The following is a 17,431-nucleotide window of genomic DNA, read 5'->3' on the forward strand; positions in this document are numbered from 1 at the left end:
TCCCCCCTCTGACCCCCATGCCTGGCTCTTCTCTGTGGTTAAGATAGGTCTATTTCTGCCTCAGCACCCTGGCATGACCCCTCCTTTTGCCTGAATATCCTTTCCCTAGAACGACCTGTGCTCTCATCGGTTAGCAGTGGTTCAGTCCTTAAATACAGTTCCTCATGTTGTGGTGACCCCGACCATAAAATTATATTTGTTGCTACTTCATAACTGTGATTTTGCTACTGTTATGAATCATAATGTTTAATTGTGGTCTTGGGTGGCCGCTGTGAAAGGGTTAAACCCCCAAAGGGGTTGCAACCTACAGGTTGAGAACCGCTGCTTCAGGGGCTGTTCAGAAAAACTCCTTGTTTCTGTTTTCTAATAGGGCCAGAACCCTGACCCCAGGCTCTCACCCCCATCCCATGCTGTGCGCTTCCTCCCTCCCCTCCCCCCCCCCACCTCCCGCTCTGTGTCGTCTCTTCTGCGAGCTCACTGGCAGTGTCTGTCTTTATTCACTAAAGCGTTTCTTGCATTGCAAATTTCCTGAGGCCAGAGAGGATTTCCCACAGCGGATGCATATCCTATGGGTGGCTTCGGAGCAAATGGGTGACTATGTAAAACAGACCCCCTGTGTGGCTTCTTGGGTTGGTCTTAGTGAAAGGGGAAGGATTGAGAATCCAGGGCTGGGCCAGGCTTCCCCGCTGTCCATCTACATCTTCAAGCCCCTCCCAGGCCCCGCCCCCCAACCGTGAGACTGTCCCAAAGCCCAGTCTGAAAGCTACCTGAACTTGAACCCCCACAGGGTTCTCTGCAATTCTGATGGTCCGTAGGATCTCAAAAAGCAGTGGTCCATGGCTTTGTTCATCTTCAAGGAAGTGGTCCTTACACTGGCGTGGAGATTTAGAGGTGATGTTCAGAGCCCTTCGGGAGGAAGAAGAGGGAAGAAAAGGGGGAGGAATTTGGGGCCTTTCCAGATAGCTAGGAACTAACAGAGCTATCAAGATGGCAGATGCCTGAGGAGTTAATATGGAAAAAGACAAGGATATTCAGGGGCCTTGGATGCTCAAGGGAGGTGACTAGGTTTGATTTGGGAGCCGCCACTGATGGTTTCTGCAGGGGAATGACGTCATTGAGGCCTGACATCTGGGTAGTGAAGCAGAGAGGGTAGGTCTGAGCAGAAAGAGCTAGGAGGATATGGATGAGGCAGCCTGGGCTAAGATAGTAGGGATGGAGTGTGGAAGGGGACCCAGGAGAGGCAGGAAGTAAGGTGATGCTAACGGGAGCTGGCATAGGAGAGACTGTAAGCCAGTGCTGACACAGCAGAGGGACGTGCCAGTGTCCAGGATCGTTCCAGATCACTCCTGGATGGGAGGGTGGAGAAGGGGGGTGGGCTTGAGACAGAAAGAACCCACAGAAAGAAGGTGAGCTATCCAACCCAGTGGCTCCCCCTCCAGGCCACCCTTACCTTGCAAGCAGCCTGCGTGTGAGAACACTGGTGGCCACATTCCATAGACCTCAGAATTAATGCTTTACTAGTCATCCAGGGGCCTAGACAGAGAGTAGAGATGGCTGCTTGACAATGCAATTTCCCACGCAGAGGCGTGGCCCAGTATGGACCGCCCTGGGAGTGTCAGGGCCCTATGCCAGTTTGTATATCCAACCATTAGGAAACCTGGTTGCCCCTGGGGTAGCCCTGTGGGTGATCCCTTCTGACTTCTTTTTAAAGCACAGGGCAGGTTCTCCATTATCCTTGAAGGTCTAAAACACTCCCTCTAGGAAGTATCCACTTAAGGAAGGGAGTCTGGATTTAAGGGCTAGATGGTACTAGCAAGGGGCATATTTTAGAGCCTGGGGTGGACACCTGCCTAGAATGTATGAGGAGACTGCAGGAAGTGAAGGGTATTCTTTGGACTTTGGGTTAAGTCTTCTGGAGCATGAGTCTCAAGGATGGATTTCAGAATCCCAGTCCTGTCCCAGGACTCTGGGCCGTTTTAGAATTCTTAAGGATCCGTGGGGTAGCCTGGGCTACGTTCTGGCATTCCAGGGGCATTGCTCAGAACTCAAGAAGAGCCTGCCGAAATCCTGGGATGATTTCCCTATCATTTACCTCATGGGCTTGTTGGCTGTGATCTGCTAGTATGCATGGTGATAGGGAGGCAGTTGCTATGGCAACAGTAACTAGGAGGTGTATCAACTACCAGAACCGACTCCTGAGTCGGTGACATTTCAGCCAGCGGAGTGTCACGGTTTGCCCCTGCAAGGCTGAAGAACAGGGATTCCTGCCAACTCTGTTTTGGTGTCTCCCTCCCCCCATAACCTTAAATAACTTCCCCTCCCCCGCCCCCAGGCCCATAGATCTAGCCATCCAATTCTCTCCTCTGGGCACATGAATATTCAAGGGCAGCCCGAAAGCATATTCCAATCTCATAAACTCCCTCTCACTGAACTCCATTTAAATGCAGCTGCGGCTCCTGCTTTGCCCCATTTAAGTGCCAGGAAAGTGAATTCCAGGAGCGAGAATGAGCGCTTTGCCCAAGTCACTTTAGCTTCTTTGAGTGGGGTTAGAGAGAGGCGAGGAGGAGCTGTTCTTTTCTCTCAAGTCAGGCCTTCGGACAAGCCTCGCAGAATCCTAAAGTGCTGGAAACTTGTGTCCAGGGAGAGACTTCTGACAAACAGCAGAGCTGGGACTCAGCCCAGGTCCTGCAGACTTAGAGTTGGCTCTCACCTATGTGGCACTTTTTAAAATCAGCAAGGCACAGACCTTCTTCTGCCTAAATCCCACAGGTCAGAAAGGCCTGAGGAGTGTCCTGGGTGTCACAGGTGGGGCAGCGAGGCCCCCAGGCAAACGCAGTGATCATCAGCTCTCTCCTCTGTCTACAACCCCTGCTGACCCCCACTGACCATCTATGTCTGTCGGTACTCCCATCAGTGGGTCCATCCATGCTCATGCAAGCTTGTTTCTTCTGTGGATTCCTGGTTTTGAACCCCTGCCCCTTCCTGTCCCTGTTTCAAAAAAATAGACCAAGGAGAAAAAAAACATGGGCGATGTCCAGGGAATTATCATTTTTGAAGTCCAGGCCATGTTGTGTTTTCCACAAAGAACAGACAATTTTTAGGGGACTGACAGGCCAAAGGGAGGGACTTGAGTCTCTGGGGCGGTGATCCGAGGAAGATGAAGGACGGCTAGTTATGTCTGCCTGTATAGGTAGGTGCCTCTGGCTTGTCTCTAGGTCAGATGGGTCTAAAGTTGTCATGAGGAGTAGGAGGGGAATGGGGCATCTCCCTGTTTGGAAATTTAGAGCCGACTTTTATTTTCTTTTGCTTGAAAGTGTGATACCTGTTTAGAGCCATTGTTGAAACCCAGGGCCTCACACACACTAGTGCTCTACCACTGAGCCTCATGCCCAGCCCCATAAACAAAGAGGAAGTAGAGAGGGCCTTGGAACTGGATGAGAAGCTGCGGACAGCCCTTCCTTCTCCTCAACTTCTTGCTTCTCTTCCATCACTACGCCCTTCCTCTCCTCCTCCTCCTCCTCCCCCTCCTCCCATGTGCCTCTGTGTGTGGGCATTCGTGCATACATGCATGTTCCCGTGTATATGGTTACACATGTGTGCACATGGAGGCCTGAGGCTGACATCAAGAATGTTTCTCCATCACTCTTCCCCTGATATATCAAGGCAGAGTCTCTCAGCTAAACCCAGAGCTCATCCATTCCGCTAGTCTTGCTCCATCAGGGATCCCCTGCCCCCCCACCCCCCACTTTTTGAGGTACTGAAGCAGCAGGAAGACTGCTGTGCCTGCCTGCCATGTTTATTCTGCAGCTCTGAGCCCTGCTCCTCAAGGTTAAACAGGGAGCACTTTATCCAGAGAGTCATCTCCGCAACCCCCGACCAGTTTCTTAATTGCTCTCAACTCAGTGGCCCTTAGTATTTTGAGGTGGCATATTCTGGTGTGTTTGGGTGTGGCTATGATGTAAAGCCAATGACAGTGCAGAGAGAGGACTTTGAGGGGTGGGGGTGGGGGTGGGCATCTGTCAGGATTTAGGGGTGACATCATCTGGCAGAGGTATATGTGCACAAGTCGGGGCCGTGCCTTTGGAAGCTCAGTGAGCTTCCTAGGTAAGCAGGAGGGGCTTGCAATAGTGGGGAGGCCCTTGCCCCTCTGCGGCTCTGACTTTAATCTCAGTGGTGTTTTTCTTTCCTAAAGGTGGCTTTGCGGCTCCCCAAGGGCCCATGGTAGAGCTTTAAGCTCTAAGCACTATTTTCTCTGCCAACTGATCTTTGTTTCCCAGCACTGAGATTTCTTTACGTCACGAGGAGAAAAACTGGATTTTCTTCACACCAGTCAGTGTGGGAAAAGGCATGTATCGTGTGTGTCATCCTCAAACCCTACTTCCACATGTGCGTGGTGAGACTTCGGTACCCTGTAGCATCTCCCTGTGACTTCCCTTGGCTATGGCATCGACTGGAGGCTGGATTATGTCAGGAGAGGGTAAGCTCACTATATGCACAGTATTGTATGTCTGTGTGGACGTGTGGATCTGGGTGTGTCCACGTGCCATGAAAATGCTAAGTACAGCCATGAACCTTGGGCAATACGTGTAGCCCTCAAGATGCTGTGCTATACACAGCACTGTATTAATACCTTCTTCCTGAGGGTGTGGAAACTTGAGAGCTGGGGAAATCACTTAGTTGGTAATGTACTTGCTTTGCAAGCGTGAGGGCCCAAGTTCCATTCCCCACAACCCATGTTAAAAATAGATAGATAGATAGATAGATAGATAGATAGATAGATAGATAGGTAGATAGATAGATAGCATAAAGTGGTGGCAATTATAATCTCAGTGTTAGGAAGGTGGACGTGGGTGGATCTGGGGGTCCAGCCTGGGCTACTTTTAATAAACAAGGTGGATAGTGTCTAGAGAATGACAGCCTAGGTTGGACCCTGTGTGCTACATGCACATGTATGTGCACACATGTACACACAAACCAACATGAACATGCATATATGCACATATGAACACACACACACACAGGGAGGGAGGGAGGGAGGGAGAGAGAGAGAGAGAGAGAGAGAGAGAGAGAGAGAGAGAGGCACAAAGCCCAGGGATATTACATAATTCTATAATTTGGATCTTTAGTGTCTCCCAAAGGATCATGGGTTGAAGGCTTGGTCACATGCCTGTGGGCTATTTGGAGGTTGTGAGCTTTTAAGAGTTAGAGGAAAGAAGTCAGGTCTTTGGGGGACATGCCCTTGAAGAAGCTTCCTCTCTCTTTTCATCTTCCAGCTATCACAAGGGGAGAATCCTTCCTACCACACACCCCTGCCAGGACATACAGCAGTCACAGGCCTAAAGTGGCAGATGTAAATGTCATGAACTGAACTCCTCAGACTGCCCGAGAACCCCTTTCTCTCCTTGACTGCCTCAGGAATTTTGTCACAGTGATGAAAGTCGTCAAGTTCCCATAGCTTGTCCAAGGTTTCACCATGAGGAAGTTGGAGCGCTGGGGTTTGAACTGGGGCAGTGGCTCTGTAATTCACATCCCCAAGCCCTACCATATCTGGGAAATGAAAGCTTTTCCATTCAAGTACAGCAAGGGTTAAGCTAGTCCCAGGACTCAGTCTTGCTCTCCATATAGGTGTGTAAGTGGGTGGTAATTCTGCTCAGAAGTATGGGACAGGCAGTGTGTGTGCACCTGTCCCAAGCTGTCCCCTGGGGGGCTGCCCGGAGTGCTTCAGCTTTCTCAGGGGCTGTGACCACTGCACCTGCCTGTCCCCCACTGACCACCATGACTGTATGTCCCAGCTGAGTCCCTGTATGGCTTGCCCCTTCATTCCTCTGCTCCAGCAGAAAGCTGTCACCAATTTGAACCAGTTGATGGGTAAAGCTCTGTTTACAACGTCCCTGTCCCCATAGTGTGGCTTAGAGTTCCTTGCATTCAGCTTCTGGCTTGCTGATTCTTGGTTGGGTGATATTAAGCAAGTTTTTCCCTTCACCTTCCTCCCCCTTCCTTCCCCTCCCTTCCTCTCCTCCTCTTCTTTCCTTTCCTCCTCCTCTTCCTCCTCCTCCTCTTTGTTGTCTATTCATTCATTCACCCATTCATTCATTCATTCATTCACCCATTCATTCATTCACCCATTCATTCATTCGTTCATTCATTCATTCACCCATTCACTCATTCATTCATTCATTCATTCATTCGTTCATTCACTCATTCACTCATTCATTCATTCATTCATTCATTCATTCATTGAGATACAAGCTCAGACCTCACCAGCTAGGCTAGGCTGACTGGCCAGCAAAAGCCCCAGGGCCTTGCCTGTCCCCACCTGCTCACCATGAGAACTCTTGAGAGCTACCATCTGTGAGTTTTGGGGCTTGACTCATGCCCTCACGCTTGCAAGGTAATTCTTTACTGACAGAGCCACTTCCCCACTCTATGGGCAAGTTTCTTAATGTCTCTGAGTCTCTGTGTCCTCACCTCTAAAGTGGGGATGGTCCCGGGACGTCTCTAAGACTTCTAGGACTCCCTACATGGAAAGGGCTGAGAGGGGGACCTGCCACGTGGCCCCTCTCCTCACCGCTCATGCGCAGAGAGTCCTGGCAGGCACCTTTAGCTATTTGTCTGCCCCCCTTTCAAGGGCGTGGACCAGCTCAGTTCTCCTTTGCTGGGACCTGGCTCAGCCCTGGCGTGTTGCCGACGCTGCTCAAGGTTGACCAGCTTCCGAATGAGGGAGTTTTAATTTTCTCCGGGGGGACCTATTCTTCCAGGGAGTGGACTCTATCCTGCTCCTCGGTCTCAGGGGTGGGCTCGGGCTGACTGCCCTATGCCAAAGATGCAAAGTAGGGCAGGCGTCCCCAGGGGGGTTGCCGTGGCAACAAGGAAGTTCTAATCAGCAGAGGCACCCAGGGTTGGCTGGGAAGCATGACAGATGCTTTGGTGGGGACAAAGCCTGGTGTGTGTGGCTTTGGGAACCCCAGTGATCTCTTTAAAGCCAGGGCTGAGCTCATAGCTTTCTGTCCCAGGTAAAGGGGCTCCTGGGTGGGACAGCTGCTTGCAGCTGCAGAGGGGTCATGTGACGTGGCTATCTTATGATTATCTTCCCACAAACATTGTAGCGACACAGGACAAGGGCATGGCGGCGCTCTCAGCCCTGGAGGCTGTCCCTGATGCTCAGTTTGTGCTAAGTGGTGGCTGTTGAATGAAGATCAACTTAGGGGTTGGGGGAACATTCAGAGATCCTTCCCCTAACTGAACATCCATTTCCACAGGCTGACAGCTCTGGGTTAGAGACGCTGGGTACCCCAGGATGTCTAAAACCCAAGGTCCTACCTGTATATACATCCCACCGTGACTTCTGTGAAGGTGGCAGAGATCTGTGGAATCTGGAAGTGGGACAACTCTGCCAGGTTAGGAATCTTAGACTATCTGATCGTAGAAGTCCAGGGTCTGTTTGAGGGTTGTAGGGGGTAAAATGTACACAGGTTTCTAAGCCCCTCTCTGGCTCTGTCTACCATACCAACCTCTCCTAGGGGTATGGCCAGGCATCTGAAGTTTTAGGAAGGACCCCAGTGTTCTGGTGATCGGACAAGTGTGGGGACTTATGGGTCTGTCACTTCTTGTACCCCCTGGGGTCCGGCATTTCTTGTACCACCGGGGGAACCCCAACCTGGAGAAGGGTGCACACTGACCATCGTTCTCACTGATGCCCTGGTTCTCTGACTTCCTGACTTCTCTGGCATCAGCTTTCCCATTGTTCGATCATGACGTCATCGTCTGGCTTCTCCTGAGGGCTGAAGGTCTCAGCCTTCACTTAGGGGACCTTGCTGAGGTCTGGGCAGCAGGCAATGAGTAAGGATTTCCCCCTGGGCAGCTACCCTGAGTTTGCAGCTTAGCTGAGGTCTTGTGATCTCTCAGAGGAGTACTTTCATATAAAAAAAAGTTATCTGGGGTCTGGGGAGCTTTAATCCTAGCACTCAGGAGGCAGAGGTAGGCAGATCTCTGAGTTCCACACTCAGAAGGCAGAGGTAGGCAGATCTCTGAGTTCCAGGCCAGTCTACAGAGAGTTCTCTGGTTCATTTCCTCTCCACTCTCTCCCCGTCTCTCCCTCCTCTCTTTTTCCCTCCCTCCTTCTCTCCCTCCCCACCTCCTTCCTCTCTTCCTCCCATCTTCCTCCCTCTTTCTCCCTCTGCTCCTCCCTCCCTCCCTTCTCCTTCCCACTCCCTCCTGACCTCCCTCCCTTCTTCCTTCCCCCCACCCCTCCCTCCCCACCTCCCTCCCTTCTTCCTTCCCCCCACCCCTCCCTCCCCACCTCCCTCCCTTCTTCCTTTCCCCCCACCCCTCCCTCCCCACCTCCCTCCCTCTTTCTTCTCTCCCTCTCTTCCTCCCTCCCTCCCTCTCTCCTCCATCCCTCCCTCCCCATTTTTCTCTCTTTGTGTATGTATATGTGCCATGACATTCATGAGGAGATCAGAGGGCAACTGCAGGAGCTGGTTCTCTCCTTTCACCATGCGGGGCTCTCAGGCTCAGTGGACCGGCTGAGCATCTTTCTGAGCACCACCTGTCTCTATAAAAAGGGCCCAAGGCCCGTTTCATGGAGGCACAAGTTCGGAAGACCATGGAGCAGCAGAACCAGATTTAATCTTAGCTCTGCTAGGTAGAGCTGTGCAACTCCGGGCAAGTGACATAATCTCTCTGAACTTTAGCTTCCTCTCCTGCAAAACCAGGGAGATGGATCCTGATGGCCCGGGGTAGCCATGAAGACTGAGCACGAGGACAGTCACAAACGGCAGTGTGGGCTCTGCCCAAACATGAGCTGTGCTGAGGTGGGCAGGAGGCCTGAGAGGAGGGCAGCCTGGACCCCAGCACTGTGGAGAAGATGGAAGTTCTGTCCTCATATCCTGAGGCAGCTCTTTGGAGCCTCACACTGCAGGAGGAGCTGAGGCCTCTGGTGTCTGGTTGCCTGGTTTCTGCTGAGTCGAGGGAGCTGGAAACTGGGGAAGTGACAGGTCTGTGGCAGCCAGGGGATGCGTGGGACCCAGTTTCCATCTTGTTATCTTAATGCCTCTTTACAACAGCTCTGGTTATCATGGGCTCCCTGTTCAGATAGATGGGAGTCCCGGGATTGTGTTAACTGCTCAAGGTCACTTCATGTAGCAGCTTCGAGAGGGAGGCCATGTAGAGTGTGTCCGAGTCGCTATCAGGTGGTGACAAGCCTTCTCAGAATCTGCCCACCTCTTGTTTACCTTAACTTCCGCCTGCTGTAATCTCAGTCTCTTGGTCCTGAAGAGCTCAGACTCCGAGCCAGATGCCTAGGTTCAAATCCTTGTCACTTCCCAAGTCTGTGTACTTAAAATGCTGGGGCTGCGGTTCTCTGTTGGTCAAATGGAGGTGATACTTGCATCTGCTGTCTGGGGGAGTCATTCAGTCCATCAGTGTATGCCCTGACCTGGGCCTCAGTTTTTCCATACGACAAATGGGTGTTGTTGACTGAGCACATATTTGGACCAAATACCTTTGTGGTAGGAATTCTGTTTATACTCCATAGCAACCAATGAGTTTGGGCTTTTTAGTCCCATTCTCTAGATAAAGAAACTGAGACCAGAGAAGTGAATTAACATAACTAAAGCGTCCTGGCTGCTGTGCAGGATGGTGCAGTTCATACTTGGCCCTGACTTCCACCTGCAACCCATGACTTCCACCTCCTCCCCTCCCATTTTTGATTGACACTCTGGGGACCCCATTAGGGACGGTCCACTAGCCTGGGACATTGTGTCCCTGCTCTATACAGAGAAGTAGACCCCTCTCCTACTTTTAGGCTCCAGTCCTATCTGGGTTTCTTTTCTTTCTCAGGCTGTGGCAGGCCCTAACTGGTCCCAGACTCTGAGTCCTGGAGAAGGAGTGTTTCCTCTGTGAGGCCTCTCTCCAGCCCTGCTCTGCTCCTGGACTTGCTGCTTTAGCCAGCAGCAGCAGTGGGTTACATAATGAGCAGCAGGTTACATAAGGGTAAACTAGGCCCCGGTGGGGACTGGGAACAGAGTGGTTCTCAGCGTCCAGCAGAAGCCCAGCAGAGCACCAGGCTCCCACACCCACGTAGTACAGCTGTCCACCCGGGCCCAGAACTGGGCCTGGGCCTGGTGTGAGTAGGGAACATAAAAGCTGCTAGCCTGGTGTGGGCTAGCCTGGTCAGGACCCAGAGCCTTGGTGTGGACCTTGCTCCTCGTGGCTTGACAAATCCCTTTCCTTTCTGGGCCCCTGTTTCCCTTTCTGGAAATCAGACAAAGGGCAGCCTGGAGCTGTCCAGCATCCCTCCCAGCTCCAGGGACGGAGGACTTTTATTTTGGAGAGGAGACTTACATCACTAGGTTCTGGCTCAATCTCTGGACTCGTCCTCTCTGGGTCCACTCACCCAGAAAGGAATCCAGTGTCAGTGCCACTGGTACAGGAGGGCTTGGGCTTTGGAGGGGGGTTCTGGAAGAGAGAGGGGATCGGGACATCTCATTCCCTCAACTCCAGTCAGACCTGGGTAGTTTTGGCAGCCATAATATCATCTTAACATTCATGGCAACCGAGGCTGCCACTGGCTGAGCACTTCCTCCAGCCGGGCACTGCAGATGCCGTCCCAACCCCCAAGAAAACCCTATGGAATCCGTACTGTCCCTGCCCCTATTTTACAAATAGGCACTAGTGCTCAGAGAGGCCAAGCATCCTACCCAAACTCACACAGCCGGTTCAGAGCCATGCACTAGATTTCAGGCTTTTGTGCTCTGGGGCCTATGTCAGAGGGAGAGCCAACTCTGCCTGGCTCTCTCTGGGGACAGGAGAAACGGGGATGGCCAGATGGCCTAAACACACTTGTTGTGGTCTGAGCTCTGAGGAGTGTCCATCCCCCTCACTAGCCGCCCCCGGACCCTCTCTGGACTCACCCTCCCCCACCGTGTTCCCTTTGTGCCACCCACAGTGGCCATGGAAACATCTGTGAGTGGGCAGCACAGCCTGTAGGCTGAGTGGGCAGCTGGCACGGAGGGTCCTCAGGCACACGTATTTTTAAACCCCGTCTCTGGCCAGCCCCTGCAGTTGGCTCAGGCAGGCTGAGGCTTCTCCTCTGGGTCTCCCATTGTGTCAGCCATTTGTATGTGGGGTTTTGGGGGTAGGTGCTCAGCCCTGGACTGGAAGTGGTGCCTGGGGACACTGGGGGGCCCTAGCAGTCCAAGCCACTCACGGAAGAAGCCGTGGGCAGGTCTGGGGCTACAACTCGAGGGGAGAGAAACCAGGGTGTGATAGGAGAGGGAAAGAGGGCTGGGCAGAGGCAGAGGTGTCCTGGGCAGTGGTGAGAGGTCCTTAGAGAGCGTAGAAGCCATTCTTAGATCACAGAGAGGAGGTGAGTCAGCGGCAGAATGAGGACCTGAACTCAGATCTCTGGGCACCCAAGAGCTATTGCGGACCAACTTCCTTCCTTTCTATCCTGGACCCAGGGCAGTGTTGTTATTCTTGGGTGCTCTACTCTTGGGTTTACCTGCTCTGTTGGAGGAGGAGGAGGAAGAGGAGGAGGAAGAGGAGGAGGAGGGGGAGGAGGAGGGGGAGGAGGAGGAGGGGGAAGAGGAGGAGGAGGATTCAATAGAAGAGCAGGGAAGGGAGGAGGGAGTGGAAGAGGTAAGGGAAACCACAGGAGGTGGAGGAAGGAGCAGTAGGGTCCTGTGTCCTGTGCCACCAGAGGGGTCTTTGAGAAGGAGCTGGATCAGGTTTCATTGTCAAGGCCACTTAATATCTTGGGGTAACTGGGAGTGCTCCCTCCTAAAGTGGGAGTGCTCCCTCCTAAACCAGAAACATCTGCCAAATCCCCTGCTCAATCCCCAGCTGCAATGGAGCTGAAAATCAAAGGGCTGGGAACTGTATGTGGAAGAAACACCATGAACTGAAAGACAGGCAAGGCGCATGGAATCCCTGGGCTCCTCCCCAAGATGGACGCTCTCAGGAGGTGTGACTGTCACGAGAACTTTTGGTCTTCACTTACCACACTGTGGAAATCGTTAGCACTTAGTACTCGTTTTCTGCCGTGAGCAGGGCACACACACACACACCCTTTCTGCTAACTTTACAATGGCCTGTTTTTGTTTTTAAAGAACTTCTTTAATGTTAATCATTTAAACTCTAATTTAAAATTATTTTTAATGATCTTGAGCACGCGTGTATCTGTGTGTGGGTATGTCCGTGTGGGTGCAGATGCCTGTGGAACCCAGTCCTGGTCATCTGATGCCTCTGATCTAGAATTACAGGTGATGTGAGCAATCTGATACGGCAGCTGGGAATGCAGCTCCGGGCTTCTGCTCCAGCATCCTCTTAACCTGACCACTGAGTAATTTCTCCAGCCCCACAGTGACCCATTCTTTTGATGGCGATGTGGAGATTCTGAGAGATTAAATGTGACACAGCTGATAAATGCCTGAACCTGGGTGTCTTCAGAACCCAGCACTTAGCCTGCTCCTGGTGTCTCCACCCACGGTGACAGGGGCTTGATAAGCATTGACTAGGAAGAGAGGAGAGCGGGAGTTGTGCACAGCAAGGCTGTCAATATCCTTCTCTGGTCTCTCCCAGGACTTGCCTGAGGGAGCTCCAGAACCTTCCAGGCCTCTCATGTCCTCTTTTTCTAGCCTTCAAAGTCAGAGACACAATAATCTTGTTCCCAACTTGAAATTTTTCCATTGCCTCTGCTGCCTTTGAGCTTGTCCTGGGAGTCTTTTCCTGATGCGTCCCTTCCTCCATCTCCATTCTTCAATTTCTACATCCCTTCATCCCTCCATCCCTTTATCCCTTCCCATGGCTTTTGACTCTAGGCAAAGCACTCCCCAAAACCTGAGAGGAGGGGAGGGAAGGAGAGAAGAGAGAGAGAGAGAGAGAGAGAGAGAGAGAGACAGAGACAGAGAGAGACAGAGAGAGACAGAGAGAGAGACAGAGAGAGAGAGACAGAGACAGAGACAGAGACAGACAGAGACAGACAGGGACAGAGAGACAGAAACACAAACACACAGAGAGACAGAGACAGAGAGAGAGACAGAGACAGACAGAGACAGAGACAGACAGAGACAGACAGAGACAGACAGAGACAGACAGAGACAGACAGAGACAGACAGGGACAGAGAGACAGAAACACAAACACACAGAGAGACAGAGACAGAGAGACAGACCAACAGACAGACAGACACAGGGATAGATAGATAGATAGATAGATAGATAGATAGACAGACAGACAGACAGACAGAAAGATAGAAATCCAAAGATGACTTGAGAGCAGAAAAAGGAGATTTAAAAACAGGTTGATAAACCTAATGGTATTGTGGAGTTTTTGTTTGGATAAATATTTGGTTCCATTTTATTGTTGAGTAGTATTCCATAGGATAGGTATACAATTTATTAAACCATCTGCCTATTAGAAAATATTTTGACTATTTTCAGTTTGGATTACCCCCACCCTCCCACAGTACTTTAGCACGGGCATCCCCACTTCCTTCTGATAAGTATAGTCATATATTTCTTTAATGTTTTCTCTCATTGTGCCCCTATCATTAATCACTATATTGATTTGTTTTGCTATGCAGTACTGAGGATTAAACCCAAGGCTGGGCACATGCTAGGTCAGGACACACACCCTTGCTTACTGTTATAGTTAAAGTGAGTTTCTTGTAGGCCATATACAGTTGGATCAGTTTAATTTGTAACCCACTTTGCAAATCCGTGTCGATTAGTGAATGTATTTAGGCCATTTACATTTAATGTAATTGGTTTGGTAGGGTTTACCTTCATTTAAATTTTTGCTTTCTATTTAGTCTCTGTATATATTTTCTGGTTTTTTTTTCCCTTTTTGCCCTCTCATGGGTTACTTGAACATTACTAGAATTCTGTTTTGGTGTCTGTAAAGTGTAATTGAGTGCATCTCTTTGTATAGCTTTAAACTTTCTTTCTAGGTATTACTTTGTATATGCATAACTTGTTGTCTGTTGTTGTTGCCATTTTACCAGTATGAGTGAGGTGTAGAAGCTACCTCCTTTGAGGCCTCTTTCCTTCTTAATTGAAAATCACAAGTATCCTAAATGTTCTGTACTGAGAACAACATCAGACAATGCTATGCCTTTTGCTTTCGTTATCAATTTTAACCTAGAAAACTCATGAAAAAAAAGTGCCCATAATGCAGGTCTATATTTCTGATTTTTAGGCTCTTCCTTCCTCATGTTCCAAGATTGTTTTGTCTTCTTATTAGTCAAAGAACTCTCTTCTCATTCTCCTATTTTTCCTTTTGCCTGATAATGCCTTTTCAAGCAGTGACACTGAAGATGGAAGCCAGGGCTTTGCGTATGTCAGGCAAGTACTCTAGCAGTGAACTGTGCCCCAAGTCTGTCTGATAATGTCTTGACGTTTTCATGATTTCCAAAGTATAATTTCACTAGACATAGAATCTAGAGCTGACAGCCTCCCATTCCCAGCATTTGAAAATGCCGTGAAATGTTCATCTGGGCTCTGTGTTTCCTGACGAACCACGGTCATCTGGGCTCTTTTCTCCCATTTATTTAATCTTTTTGCTTTTAGTATCGTCCCTCCTTCTCTCCCTCCCTTCTTCCATTTTTTTCAGGGCTAAGGATCAAACCCAGGACCTGGATCACACTAGGATGGTGCTCCACACACTCAGAGCTCAGCATCTGATTGTCTCTGATTTACTGAAGTTTGATTTGTGGTATGTCTTAGTGTGGAATTCCTTAAGGTTATCCTAGCTTTTGAAAGCATAGGTTTATATTTTTGGACAAAATTGGGAAGATTTCAGTCAATTTTTAAATTTTGATTTCTCTCTTTCTCCTTTGTTGGTATTGTGAAGGCATAAATGTTAGATCTGTTATAGTTCTACATATCCGTGAGACTTTAAAAAATTTTTATGTTTGGATGTTTTGCCTGAATGTCTGTCTGTGCACTCTATGAATGCCTGGTGCTTGCAGAGGCCCGAAGAGGGTGTCAGGTCTCCTAGGACTGAAGTTACAGACAGTTGTGGGTGCTGGGAATTGAACTTGGGTCCTCTGGAAGAGCATCCAGTACTCTTAAGCACTGGGTCATCTCTCCAGCCCTGAGCTTGTTTTTGAAGTCAATTTCTCTCTTGTTTAGGTTGGGCCATCTCCAATGTTCTATGTGTTCAAATCCACTGATTAATTTTCTTATATCCCCTTTTCTATCTAGCTCATCATGTGAGTATGTATGTGTGTGTGTGTATGTGTGTGTGTGTGTGTGTGTGTGCTTATATGCATGTGTGTCCACATGTGTGACTGTGACTTAAAATTTTAATTCTAAAACGTTTCACTAGGGTCTCTAAACAATTCTTTTGTTGCTGTGCAATTCTAGCTTCTGGACTGGTCATGGCCATTGTCCTCATGAACTCCTGGCAGCCATGGTGACCTTCACAAGACCCTTACAAAATCAAGCCAACAAGAGCAACCAACATTTCATCAGACTGCACTCTGTCTGTTAAAAACAAAGAAAAAAAAGACTGTGGATGTGGGGGAGGAACACGGTGTGTGTGTGTGTGTGTGTGTGTGTGTGTGTGTGTGTGTGTGTGTAGTTGGGGAGGGTGCTAGGGTGCATATGATCAAGATACAGCATGTACACATGTAAATGTGTTGAAGAATGAATAAAAGATATTCTAAATATTTTCCTATGTGTTTTCCAATCTGTCTCAGGTGTGTGACATGGGACATGGCTTGTTGATGGATTTCTACGATAGATACTTTTCGGGTGTTTCAGCTAATTCTAGCCTCTCCATTGGCTCTGCTTTGTTAGGCTCAGCTGAGCGCCTTCTCACTGAGTCTGAGCCTTCCTAGTTCTTGGGAAAGTCAGTGATTTTCATCTGTACACTGGGCACAGCGAGTATCATAGTTTTGGATCTTGCTTCAGTTTTCTGACACTGTGCCCAGTGTGAGAAGGGGAAGGCCAATCTCATTTTGGGGGGTGGATATGTGAAAGCTCATCTCCCTAACCACCCCCCTTAGACACTCCAGGGGAGGGTCATTACTACTCTTGGCCAGAAGTTGGGTTCAAGGTTCTCCGTTGGGTGTCCAGTGACACCGCTCGAGCTGGTTAGAGAAGGGTTCCTCACGACAGTGGAGATTGCAGGACTATGATGGTTGTGACAAGTTTGGTCTTTATTCCTTTATCTCTGCTAGAGCTGGGAGGGGGAGGGACACCTCATCTCCATTGGGGGGTAGGTCTGTCTTAATCTTGCATTGCATGATAAAACCACAAACAACTGAAGGGTGTGGGGAAGACTTACTTAAGTTCATGGCTTTGGGCATCTCAGTCAACATGGTGGGACTGGTATGTGGGGACTCACATCATGCAGGAGACAGAGAGAGGGGGAGGGGGACAGGGGAAGGGGGAGAGAGGAAGGGAAGGAGGGAGGGAGGGAGGGAGGGAGGGAGAGAGAGAGAGAGAGAGAGAGAGAGAGAGAGAGAGAGAGTCTTGGAACAAGATATATAGGCCCCTTTGAATTATTTCCTTGGTTGTTAAGCCAGTATCCTGAAGTTTCTATTACTTTCTAAACTTGCACTACCATCATTTGGGAGACTAAGCCTTTCCTGAGTCACTTCATAATGGAACCATAACAGGGTGTGACCATCCAGTGTGACGGGCGTCCTGGCTGTCCATCGTTTCCTTTGATACTGTGAGGAGCGGTAGGTGGAACTTCCTCCTCATAGCCTGGTGAAGGTGGGGTGCCAGGTGCCCTGCTTGGCCTCTTGGTGTTTGGCTGACATGGGTAATTAGAATCTAGAAGTTTCCCATGTATGAGGTTCCTACCCTTTCTTGGTCTAGGCACAGCAAGATTCTCTTAGAGCTAGCTTACAAAACCTTCTTCTGTTGGTACTACCAAGTGTGTAGGGTGTCCCCAGCTTCTAGCCCAAGACATTCAAGACAAAGAGAGATCTCAAACAACTGGCCACGGGCCACCACTTAGTCCCTGAGATCCCTGCAAGCTTGCCTAGAAGAGAGGTTTTCTAGACTCTATGCTTCTTCTAGACATCATGTCTAAGCTCCCTGCCTGTACTCAGTAGTAAGAAGACGAAAGTCTGTCTACTCTGCCTTGGTTCAGAATTTGATGGTTCTGAAATGGATCTTGATTTAGAACCAACGCCTCTAGGTTCTGGGAGTATTTTAAAAAGGCAGCTCTAAGCCAAGGGAAACAAGCTCCAGAAATCGAATGGAGACAGATCAGTTGCCTTTAATTTGGCTTCCGCAGGATGAAACAGAAAGCGATGTCTGCTAGTTTGTAGGGTTTGGGTACAGTTGGCACAGCAATGGGATTAGGGTTGTCACGGAGAGAGCAAATCTGCCTGCACAGACCCATGGTACTCCAACGGGGACGAGGCGGAAAGGGGTGGAAGAGTGGGGAATCCGAATTTAGAGGTGCAAGAAG

At 49.8% G+C, this 17,431-nt stretch overlaps 1 long non-coding RNA gene across 2 annotated transcripts; it reads left to right on the plus strand.

Annotated features, from left to right (window-relative positions):
* The first annotated feature begins 4,043 nt into the window (after positions 1-4,043).
* Positions 4,044-15,673, plus strand: LOC120103014 (uncharacterized). 2 transcript variants are annotated; one of them, XR_005505060.2, is made up of 3 exons: positions 4,044-4,477; positions 14,302-14,713; positions 15,367-15,673. It is a non-coding gene; the product is annotated as an uncharacterized LOC120103014 (long non-coding RNA). The 2 variants fall into 2 exon arrangements; XR_010066699.1 differs by lacking the exon at positions 4,044-4,477 and having other exon boundaries at positions 11,671-14,713.
* Positions 15,674-17,431: the final 1,758 nt, after the last annotated feature.

The sequence above is a fragment of the Rattus norvegicus genome, chromosome 5, assembly GCF_036323735.1.
Source record: "Rattus norvegicus strain BN/NHsdMcwi chromosome 5, GRCr8, whole genome shotgun sequence".
Lineage (NCBI taxonomy): Eukaryota > Metazoa > Chordata > Mammalia > Rodentia > Muridae > Rattus > Rattus norvegicus.